The sequence below is a fragment of the Prionailurus bengalensis genome, chromosome E4, assembly GCF_016509475.1.
Source record: "Prionailurus bengalensis isolate Pbe53 chromosome E4, Fcat_Pben_1.1_paternal_pri, whole genome shotgun sequence".
In the NCBI taxonomy this organism is placed as follows: Eukaryota; Metazoa; Chordata; class Mammalia; order Carnivora; family Felidae; genus Prionailurus; species Prionailurus bengalensis.
Genome location: NC_057360.1, coordinates 25,945,055 through 25,957,266, shown reverse-complemented (window position 1 = coordinate 25,957,266; position 12,212 = coordinate 25,945,055). Strand labels below are relative to the sequence as shown.

The 12,212-nt window shown below is 37.8% G+C and overlaps 1 long non-coding RNA gene across 1 annotated transcript; it reads left to right on the top strand.

Annotated features, from left to right (window-relative positions):
* The first annotated feature begins 4,023 nt into the window (after positions 1 to 4,023).
* On the top strand, positions 4,024 to 7,889 carry LOC122475800. The gene is made up of 2 exons (XR_006295309.1): positions 4,024 to 4,475; positions 7,631 to 7,889. It is a non-coding gene; the product is annotated as an uncharacterized LOC122475800 (long non-coding RNA).
* The last annotated feature ends 4,323 nt before the right edge of the window (positions 7,890 to 12,212 follow it).

Sequence of the window (12,212 nt, the reverse complement as noted above, 5' to 3'; positions counted from 1 at the left end):
ATGGTTTGTGCATGTGAGATTCGGTTATACATTTTTGGCGAGAATATGACATAAGTGAAGCTGTGTCCTCAGTGAATCACATCAGGAGATTGTCAATTCTTTTAAGTTTTCCAATCTAATGGACATGAAATGGAATTGCATTTTATTTTGCATTTTCTTGATGGATCATGACACTGAGCATCTTTTCCTATGTTTACTGGCCATTTGAGTTTCTTCTTTTCGAATTGGTTTTTCATAATCTTTTGTCTATTTTTCTTTGATTCAGATGTTATTTGAGAGTAATGTGTCATAGATGTCCTTCCAAACTGTCACTTGTCTTTTATATTTAGTTATGCTTTGCTTTGCAGATCTTTAAAATTTTAACGTAGTCTAATTCTACCATGTTTTCCTTTACAATTCCTTTGGTTCTTGTTAAAATAAATTCTCTCCTATGCTGTAAAGATTGCTTATGGTTACTTCTTATAGTTTTTAACATTTTATTAACATTTATGTTAAATATAACACAATATAATATAATAAATATATAATGACTTTATTACTCCAAAATTACTTATTGTATCACATGTCTTACTAACTAGTTAGGCTGCCCTTTCTGGTTTTTTGTCCACCCCAAAATCAAAATTATTTTGATTGTTTGTGGGCCTTTAAAGTCCATAACATTCATATTGGGGTTTTAACTGGGAACCCATTGACTTTGTGAATTAAGTTATAGATAATGCAATCTTTATGATATTGAGTTCTTCCAACTATGAACATGAATCTGATATATCTTGTTTTCAGTCAGGTTCTACATTATGTTGCTTGATAACATTTTATAATTTTCCCCATGAGTCCTGCTAATCTTTTATTGGATTTTATTCCCAGAGATCACAGTGGTTTTATTGCTAATGTGAATGTTACCTATTTTTTGTTACATTTTAAATTGATTATTGCTGGTGTATAAAAATCTATTGATTTTGGAGGCACCTGAGTGGTGCAACTGGGTAAGTGTCCAAATTCAGCTCAGGTTATGATCTCACAGTTTATGAATTCAAACCCCTCCTTTGGGCTCTCTGCTCTCAGTGCAGATCCCATTTTGAATTTTCTGTCTCCCTTTTTCTCTGCCCCTCCCCCACTCATTCACACACACTCTGTCTCTAAAATAAATAAGCATTTTTTTAAAAAATTATCAATTTTTATAGGTTAATCTTGTGTTTAGTTCCAATGGTTTGTCAATTTTTTAGACTTTTTTTGTAGACAGATATATCATCTACAAATAAAGACAATTTGTCCCTTCTTTTCAAATTTTTGCACTTCTTTTTTTCTTTTTCTTTGACAGGATCAGATAGGATCCTTTGAAATGATCAGATAGGGTCTTTGAAAGGATCAGATAGGTCCTAAGTACAGTGTTAAATAGTAGTAGTCATAGGAAGAGGCCTCCTTGTCTTGTTCCTGACTTTAGAGAGTTTCACCATTGTGATGTCAGTTGTAGGTTTTTGTTAGGTAGCTGTAGCAGACGTTTTTGGTCTAGTATCACATCCCCTCCATCTCTAATTTTAGCTGCATCTATAATGAACATAGTTGACTTATTCTAAAAGCATCTTACTTCAAGTGTATGCCATGTGTCTCTAGTGACTTTTTTCCCCTTTATGGCCTCTCTGCGGGCCTTTCCAGAAACCACAGGAGCCCACTCAGTCCTTGTGGGCTGTACTGGTGCTGGGCTAGGAGTGTTAATGCTCCTGGGGTCGCCCCTCAGTCAATTGTGAATGGCAGCTCATAGATAGATGCCCCAGCTCCTAGCCTTTCCTTTGTCTGATGGACCACTCCTTTCATGCTCCTCGGGGCCTCAGTGATATAAATATTGAGACCTTGCTGCTTATAACAGCAGTCTTTAAAACACACCCTTATATTGACTTACTTTCCTTGCTTGTGTCATTCGCCTGAAACCTCACCGCTGCTTCCTGGGGTCATCTCCCAAATAAAGCACTTAGTACTTTGGTCCTTGTCTTAAGCTATTTTCAAGGAATTTCAAAGTATCTTTTTACTTCATAGTTTCTAAGAGCTTCTATCATGAATTTCTAGTGTATTTTATTGAATATGCTTTCCATCATATCTGTTAAGATGATCCTACATTTCTTTCAGTTTAATCAGTTAATGTGGCTAATTACTTCAATAAAATGTCTTGATGTTGAAACATCTTTTTTGGGGGAGGGGTGGGTTAAGCCCTTCTCGGTCATGATGTGTTTTTTTATTTTTGGGTTTGGTTTCTGTGTGTGTGCGTGTGTGATTTTGTTGTATTTTTTTAAGTTTTATTTTAATTCCAGTTAGTTAACATACAGTGTTATACTAGTTTCGGGTGCACAATATAGTGATGTCACACTTCCATTCAACACTCTGAGCTGGTCACGACAAGTGCATCGTCACTTGCCATCAGGGAAATACAAATCAAAACTACAATGAGATACCATCTAATACCTGTCAGAATGGCTAAAATCAAAAACACAAGAAACAACAGGCGTTGGCGAGGATGTGGAGAAAAAGGAAACTACATGAACTATTGGTGGAAATGCAAACTGGTGCAGTCATTCTGGAAAACAGTGTGGAGATTCCTCAAAAAGCTAGAAATAGAACTACCCTGTGACCTAGCAATTGCACTATTTGGCATTTACCTAGAGAATACAAAAACACTCATTCAAAGGGAAAAGTTGACCCCTATGTATATAGCAGCATTATTTACAATAGCCACGATACAGAAGCAACTCAGGTGTCCATCAACTGATGAATGGATAAAGAAGATATATATATAGATAGATAGATATAATGAAATATTTTCAGCCATAAAAAATAATGAAGTCATGCCACTTGCATGATGTATTTGGTTTTGTTTGTTCATTTGTTGACTTTTGGATTTTCATTTTCATGCTGGATTTGATATGCTAATATTTACTAAGGATTTTTGTATTTACATTTATAAGTGAGATATGGCCATAATTTTCTTTTCGTTGTCCTAATCCAGTCTTGTTATAAAGTTCCCTTCTCTCTTTGTTCTTCTCTAGGGTGGCTTATATTAGAAAAGGATTGTGTTCTTTGAAGATTCAGTGAATTTTGTTTATTTTTAAATTTTTTTAAATATAATTTATTGTCAAGCTGGCTAACATACAGTGTATACAGTGTGCTCTTGGTTTTGGGGGTAGATTCCCATGATTCATCGCTTACATACAACACCCAGTGCTCATCCCAACAAGTGCCCTCCTTAATGCCCATCAGTGAATTTAGTTTAAAACCACATAAGCCTAAGGTTTGTGGTTTTTTGTTTTTTTAGGTTTAGAGGAAAAGAATATTTTCAACAATAGATTTTTTTTTTTACTGGTTATTGCCTTATTTAAATTTTTAGCTTTTTGATGCCACTTTGATGATGTATATATAGTCTTATGGAAAGTTTTCCATTTCATTTAAGTTTTTAAACTTGTGGGCAAATTTAATTTATTGAAATGTTTATTCTATTCTAGTTTTCAAGTTTTCTACTGTAAATACAATTTTGTCCTTTTAATTTCTAGTATTTTTGTGTTCTCCCTCCTTTTCCCTTTATCAGTTACTAGTGTTTTCTCTTTTTGATTAGTGTATTCAAAGGACTAGCTTCTGGTTGTGATCCTTTAGTCGTTTGTTTTCTATATTATTTATTTATTTCTATCTTGACTACATCCTTGTTGAGAGGCTGTATCTGGTTCTATCTGCTATTCTAGGTACGAAGCTTTAGATAAGCCATCTCACAGGTTGGGATCACATTTTCTTCCAGCCCGGCTCCACTATTTACTTCACTTACACATAAGTTGAGAATTAGACTCCCAGCCACATCAGCCAATTCTCTGACCCAGAACCCAACAGGTGTACATTATTAGCCCCAATTACTGCATTGTTTCTATTCAGTTATGGTCCATGAGGATTTTAATCTAGCTTCTGAGCACAGCTGTATTTTAATTGTTCTTCCTTTCTTATATTTTATTTATCATTGCGTTGCCATGTATTTTGGGAGTGGTGGTTAAACTGTAAATTCACAGAACCATCTTGACTGAAAGTCAGGCAATCATTTTTCTAATTCTTTGTAGAATTAGAAACTATTTTAACTGTTTAGAAAAACAGAAATAATTTTATAGTTCCAAGAGTAAATTTTAACTATTTCTGTGAATAAAAGTTATCCTTTTTTGCCTTAGAATTTTTAAAAGATAAAATGAAGCTGTATCAAATCTGTTCAGAAAGTACATAAGACCAGAGGACCAGAACTTCAATAAAAAGCCAAGAATAGCTGCCCAGTGGCCCCAGGATGGGTATGGAGGTAGCATGGCAGTTAAGAGATGCCCAGGACACAGAGAAATCATATTCAGAGGAATACCTCCTGAGCCAGCAGAAGATGCACCAGAAATCCAGCCTCCATCTGGAAGTTCAAGCAGAGTCTTTGCCACTTTCCAAGATTGGCTGTCTCTCTGCGGATCCCTCGGGTAGGCAAGTGCTTCCGGTGGAACTCAGGAAACTGATGAAACTGACTACCACTCACAAAGGGAAACCACTGTAGGAGCCTCTGTCACTTCTGGTTCCCAGTCTGACTTATAGCATGGGATTTAGAACCACCATCCTCTGGGCGCTCGGAAGAACTTCAGAAAATCCTGCAGAGGATGATGAAAATATTATCCATATTGATTCATCTGATGAAAACCTAGAACCAATCTCTAGAAAATATTGCTCTTAGCAACATAAGAACTGCAGGAAATCTTTTCAGGACTTTGGGAGCACATAAAGAATCATGTAGTGGAACATTCCTATTGCTGCCCCCTCTTGTAGCCAGGAACCCTCGCGGGCTGCCAACCTACACCTGCACAAGTTGATTCATTCTAGGGACCAGCCTATAAGTGCCCTGAATGTGATAAAGGTTTCATCTTCACAGATGTGTGGAGGCAATGGTGTAATGTACACAACATGGCGTGTGCTAATATGGCCGTGGGAAATGGTGTCTTGAAAAAGTCCTGCTACACTGCATCAGAACCATCACAGTTCAGATGGGTGAAATACAGGAAAAGAGGACTCCAAATTATACATTTTTCCTGTTTGTTGCAGTGATTTTGCAAACCAAACCCTCTATGTAAGCATATCTAAACCCTCTATCCAAACATGATCCATCGACAGGTCAAGCCATACAAGTGCCAAGAATGGCCTTTGTTCATTTGGTCAGGTTAAAAAGTCACCAACAGGAGGACCTGGGCAGCTCAGTCAGTTAAGTGTCCAACTCTTGATTTTGGTTCAGGTCATAATCTGACAGTTGAGAGCAAGCCCCACGTCAGACTCTGCACCGACAGTGTGGAGTCTGCTTGGGATTTTCTCTCTCCCTCTCTCTCTCTCTCTCTCCAAAAATCAATGAATAAACATTAAAAAAAAAAAAAAGACACCAGCAAACACACTCTGGAGAGCACCCCCTCTACTGTGATGAGTGTGGAGGGACCTTCACGAGGCTGGCATACCTTCGGCCCCATCAGCGGATTCCTAGTGGAGAGAAACCATATTCCTGTGCTTGTTGTGGCCATTCTTTCACTGAGTCAGTGCTCTGAGGAGGCAGGAACAGCTTCCTAAGGTGGAGGAATCCTGGTGGCAGGGACAGATAAGTTTATTATCACCTTTTGTTTTTATCTCCATTAAAATCTATTAACTAAATCAAGGTTTCTAATATGGTCGCTAACTTAGGCCAGATTTTTTTCCCAGACTCTGTCCCTTCATGGATGGCTCAAAATAAATCTAAGAATGTGGTTTATTTTCCCCTTGGAAATGCTATGGTCATTTCTAGCAGGAGTAAAGTAGGTATTTTCAGGTGCAGAGAACACTGTTATTAATGACTGAGAATTGAGTTTTTACAGTTAGCAGACTCCTTATCAAGAAGCCTGGCCCTTTTCATAATTTGGTGTCTTGCTTGGTACTTTCAGGACTAGTCTTTATTGGAGTTTTCCATTATAGTAATCTCTCTGCTTGTTTGCATGCTGTTTGGGATGCAAATGTAGTCTCTTTCCTTGAGTATCTTGGTAATTTGGTTTATTTTTGCCATTAATTGTTGCATTTTTTTTCCAAAATAAAATATTTTCTTAAAATTTTTGACAGTATTTATTTGGATGAACTTCAAACTACAGGTACAAATTTTATGTATTCCAGGAGTAATGTTACCTTTTGAGAGAGAATATGACCCATATTAGTAGTGAACTTCCCATATTAGTAAGTAGTGGATTCACTTATGTATTTTAAGAAATCCACTCACCCCTTAGGAGTATGTGTTGTCTTAGTCATCTTCTGTTGTTTTTTTTTTTTCCTTTTTAAAAATCATCAAAAAGAGAATATTTGGTTGAGCTTACTTTGTAAGTCTGTTATGGTCCTTTCCTATTGTAACTGACTTAAGCTCCTGGGTTAGGGTGCTGGACACACATTTGGAAATGGAATCAATCTAATACAGATTCTTAAATTCAAGCCAGTTGTTGGGCTTTACAAAGTCTATGGTCTCCTGAAGTCCAAAGGAAAACATCAGTGATGTGGATTATTTTGATAGGATTCATATCTTATTGGATTCTCAAGGAGCCTGTGATTCAAGAAAAGGTTCAGAACTACTTTACAAAATTTATGGAGTGACTTTCAGCCTCATTCACTCTGATTTCATCGTTGTCTTTTGTTCTTTATGAATTCTCTCAAAACTGATGTATCATTACGAAAGCACCATCTTTAATATACCTCTAATGAATGTCTTCTTTTACATTTATGATTGTATTGGCATTAACTTCTTTTGCATGATGTATGTTTTAAGATTTTTTGAAATTTTGATGAAACTTGCATGCTAAAATTGCAAACTTGTTTTTGCTTTACATCTTTACGCAGTTAACAACTGGTGATGGTAGAAAACAAGCTAAAATAAGCAATATGGTGATGGAACAACTTGAAAGCATAGGTAAATAGTTTCATTGAAATGGAAAGGGGAATTATGAACGGCTTAGAAGACAGAAATGGCTCTGAGGTGAGAATTTTAAATGTACTCTTAAAGTCATTTTATCAGGATAAAAAGAAAATATAAACATTTCCATTGTAATATCTGTTCTAAGCATTAAGTCTACCATAATTTCTGAAATTAATAGATCCCATTAAAGTGATGATCTTTAGTAAGTGTAACAGATAGAAATCAAATCACATAAAAATGAAAAAGAAGATCTAGTAGAATGGAAAGAGCTCTGGGCTGCCATTAGGGGCTGTGCAATTTCCAGCTTCCTCGCTTGCAAAATAGTGATTTCTAAGGTCCAGTGCAGTTCCAAATTTTCTTTGCTTAAGTGACAGGATGAATTCTATTTCCACTGTGCTTTCAGCTACCTGAAGTGACATAAGTGATTATCATTTAATATTCATGGTTGCAAGAGGGTCCAGATACTATTTGTTTCACAGTAGTACGGTAAACTGAACAACAGCCACCAGCAGTGTCTGGAGACAGTACTTGCCGATGCTAATCCTTGGAACCTGTAAATGTTACCTCTTAAAAAAGGGGGCAGGTGGGTTGGCAGATGCAATAAAGGATTTTGAGATGGAGAGATTTCCTGGATTGTGTAGGAGAACTCTAAATGCCATCATAGTGTCCTTACAGGAGACAGACACAGAGAGATTTGACACAGACAGAAAAGAAGACAGTACGAACATGGAGACAAGAGACTGGAATGATACAGCCACAAGACAAGGGATGCTGGCAGCCACCAGAAGCCGGAAGAGAGAAGGAACCGAGTCTCCCCTAGAGCTTCTGGAGGGAGCTTGGCCCTGCCCACATCTTGATTTTAGCCCAGTGATACTGATTGCAGACTTCTGGCTTCCAAAACACTGAGAAAATAAATTTCTGTTGTTGTGAGATACTTAGGTTGTGGTACTTTGTTACATAGCCAGAGGAAACTAATACAAGTGGCTCACACACACATATGCAGACATCCAGGCGTTATGATTGTAGACCTAATTATATGGGGGAAGATAGATGCATACCGACTGCATTTCTGTGTTGTCTGTTTAGAGTTATACAAATCCCAGGCTGATGGAGAATTATTAAACATATGTTTCCAGATGTACGTCTTATGATTGCAGAAGTATCAGGGAGGTGCCTCTCCCAACTATCCCCCTCCATTGATGCCTAAAGTCCCTTTTTTTAGGATACACCTTTTGCAGTCTCAAAATGGAAAAACTAGGTATCTATGTATTTATTTCCTACCATTTTCCTTTCAGGAACGTGAATTGAGGAGGACCAAATAGGGGCTTCAGTTGCCTCACATATGCATCTACATTACCCTCTCATTCAACTCCTCTCCCTCATTGGCCCCCTTGGTCCTTAAAGACAGGAATTCAAAGGTGAGAGTGAAAAGGAGAAATGGGGAACTGCCAACTGCAGAAGGCTGAGGGCAGGACAGTGGGAACAAATAGGGTTTAGGCGAAGAGACAGTATTTATAGCAGAAGGAGCACTAACTTCCCAGTGAGCCAAGGGAGGAAGCTGGGTTTGGCCTTAGTTCCACACTCTGCCCCCACTTTGAGGTGGAGGCAGTACAGCTAGGCAGATCTGAACAGATGTTCTGCTTCTATGCTTACTAGCTAGGGAATCTTGGATACATTGCTTATGCTTTCCACAACTTTGTTTTCTTATCTGAAAAGTGGGGATAACAACACTACTTTCCTAGGACTGCGTTGTAGATGCTACAGAATTAGAGATTTCTCTACTTACTAGGGAAGACCATGTTTTAGTTCATTTTTCTCCATGGATTAGGAATTGCAGTATTCCCCCAAAAAAGGTAATCAAAAGGGTTTCATTGTTTTGTGTGTCTTGCATCCATGAAATACAGCCAGACCAACACTAAACCATCCTACACACCTAGAAAACTGATTGGAGGATTAACACAACAATCTGCACAACCTGAACCACAGAATTTAGCAGATAAACGGTGTGGAGAGGTGAACTTGGGGAACGAAAAGGAGCAGGAAGGGAGGTGTTTTTGTGAGCGGAGAGAGGACAGAGACTGGGGGCGGGGGAGAATACGGGAAAAGCGCCCCTCCCCAAAAGCAACTGGAGAGAAAGTGGAAAATTGGAAACAGCCGCAGGGACTAAGCTAAAAAGGGAGAAAGAAGAAAGGAGAGGGTTTAAATTCCAATAAGACTGTAAACAAGGGGAGCACAAAGTCTGCAGCTCGATACCTGGCGGTGCTCTGGTGGGAAGGGCGAATCCCCAGAAGCAGAGAGGGGTCCGGGAGGTTCTCAGGCCACACGGGGAAAAGCGGTTCCACTGCTGGAAGGACATTTGGTAGAGACTGTTGAAGCCATCTGGTCCCAGCAGACCCCAGAAAATGGCCACATTCACTGGTGCTGGAACAAGGTCATTAAGAGTGAACTGTGATACCAGATGTGTGTTGTGATTTTCCATAATCCCTGAAACGCTGCTGCTACACTATCTTGTGAACGTTTTCTGGGGCAGGTGGCACCCGGCCGCAGTCTTGAGGCAGCAGCAGCAGCAGAGTCCAGCAAGCATCTGTGGGTGCAGCCAGCATTTGGCCATTGCTCCGTGAGACCCTCCCGCAGAGGGGCGGCAGGGGTCAAAGCCGCAGTCCTTCAGAAGTAAGGGGCCGGGGAAAACAGCCGCACCTGAGACAGAACTCGGAAGAGAGGTGCTGCCTGGGGCCTGGTCACGGAGAGTGAAGAAGTGGGGGGTGGACGAGAGCTGAAGACCCAGGACGGGTGTGTGACTGCTGATTTGGGAGAACAGCCTGGGTAACTGGCTGGTGCCATTTTCACCGCTCCTGCACAGGTGCATATGCACTTACGAGTGCCACAACGATCCACCCCAGTAGGCTAGTAGTGCCATCTAGTGGGGAGCTGAGCTGTTACACTGAGCCCCGCCCAACTGGGCCAACCTCCATCTTCAAAAACACAAGTCTCACCGCCTGCTTAGTTTATGGACCAAAAAGCGCTTCATAGTCTGACTTCTAGGGGAAAATGAAGTAATTTCAGTCCTACTTCAATCTGTTAGCAGGTCCATCTATTCAATTTTATTTCTTTTTTTCCTTTTACACTTCTTTTCTTTTTCTTGAATACAGAAGGAGAAAAAATTCATTTTTATTTTCAATTTTTATTAAAAGTATTTTCTTTAATTTGTATTACTATATTCTTTACTTTTGTGTAAATTTTTTAAAATTCTATTTTACTTCCATCATTTTATTTTAGCCTACTTCAGTGTATTCCCCTTTTCAAATTTTCAAACGATTTCCTTTTTTTCTTTTTCTCTCTTTTTTGTTTCTTTGCTTTTCCTTGAATGCAGAAAGAGAAAAACTTCACTTTTACTTTCAACTATTAAAAACATTTTTCTTTACTTTTTTAGGTTGTTTTTTGCTTTCATGTAAATTTTTTCAAATTCTATCTTACTTCCATCATTTTATTTTAGTCTACTACACTGTATTCACTTTTTAAAATTTTCAAACGATTTCCTTTTTTTTCTTTTTTCTTTTTCTTTTTTCTCTTTTTCATTTCTTTTTTTTCTTGAATACATAAAGAGAAAAAATTCATTTTTATTTTTAATTTTTATTAAAGATATTTTTCTTTAATTTTTTTCTACTATATTCTTTACTTTTGTGTATATTTTTTCAAATTCTATTTTACTCCCATCATCTCATTTTAGTCTGCTTCAGTGTATTCATTTTTTCAAATTCTCAAATGATTTCCTTTTTTTTTTCTTTTCTTCCCCCCCTTTTTTTCTCTAATCTGTCAAACCACTTTCAATGCCCAGACCAAAACACACCTAGGATTTAGCATCATTTATTCGATTTTTGTGTGTGTGTGTGTTTAATTTTTTAATTTTAATATTTTTTAATTTTATTTTTTTAATTTTAATTTTTCTGCCTCATTAATTCCTTTTCTCCCTTCAAAATGACAAAATGAAGGAATTCACCCCAAAAGAAAGAGCACGAAGAAACGACAGCCAGGGATTTAACCAACACAGATACAGCAAGATGTCTGAACCAGAATTTAGAACCACGATAATAAGAATACTAGCTGGAGTCAAAAATAGATTAGAATCCCTTTCTGCAGAGATAAAAGAAGTAAAAAATAGAATAAAATTAAAAATGCCATAACTGAGCTGCAATCACGGATGGATGCAGCAGCAGCAAGGATGGGTGAGGCAGAACAGAGAATCAGTGATATAGAGGACAAACTTATAGAGAATAATGAAGCAGGAAAAAAAGAGGGAGATTAAGGCAAAAGAGTACAATTTAAGAATTAGAGAAATCTGACTCATTAAAAAGGAAGAACATCAGAATCATAGGAGTCCCATAAGAGGAAGAGAGATAAATAGGGGTAGAAGGGTTATATGAGCAAATCATAGCGCAAAACTTTCCTAACCTGGGAAAGACACAGACATCAAAATCCAAGAAGCACAGAGGACCCCAATTGATTCAACAAAAACCAACCGTCAACAAGGCATATCATAGTCAAATTCACAAAATACTCAGGCAAGGAGAGAATCATGAAAGCAGCAAGGGAAAAAAAAGTCCCTAACCTACAAGGGAAGACAGATCAGGTTTGCAGCAGTCCTATCCACAGAAACTTGGCAGGCCAGAAAGGAGTGGCAGGATATATTCAGTGTGCTGAATCAGAAAAACATGCAGCCAAGAATTCTTTATCCAGCAAGGCTGTCATTCAAAATAGAAGGAGAAATAAAAAGCTTCCCAGACAAACAAAAATTAAAGGAGTTTGTGACCACTAAACCAGCCCTGCAAGAAATTTTAAGGGGGACTCTCTGAGGGGAGAAAAGATGGAAGAAATATATATATATATATAATATATATGTATATATTATATATTATATAAATTATATATATATAAGTTATATATTATAAATGATATATATATCAAAAGCAACAAAGATTAGAAAGGACCAGAGAACACCACCAGAAACTCCAACTCTACAAGCATCATAATGGCAATAAATTCATATCTTTCAGTACTCACTCTAAATGTCAATGGATTCAATGCTCCAATCAAAAGACATAGGGTAACTGAATGGATAAGAAAACAAGATACGTCTATATGCTGTTTACAAGAGACCCACTTTAGACCTAAAGACACCTTCAGATTGAAAATAAGGGGATGGGGAACCATCTATCGTGCTAATGGTCAACAAAAGAAAGCCGGAGTAGCCATACTTATA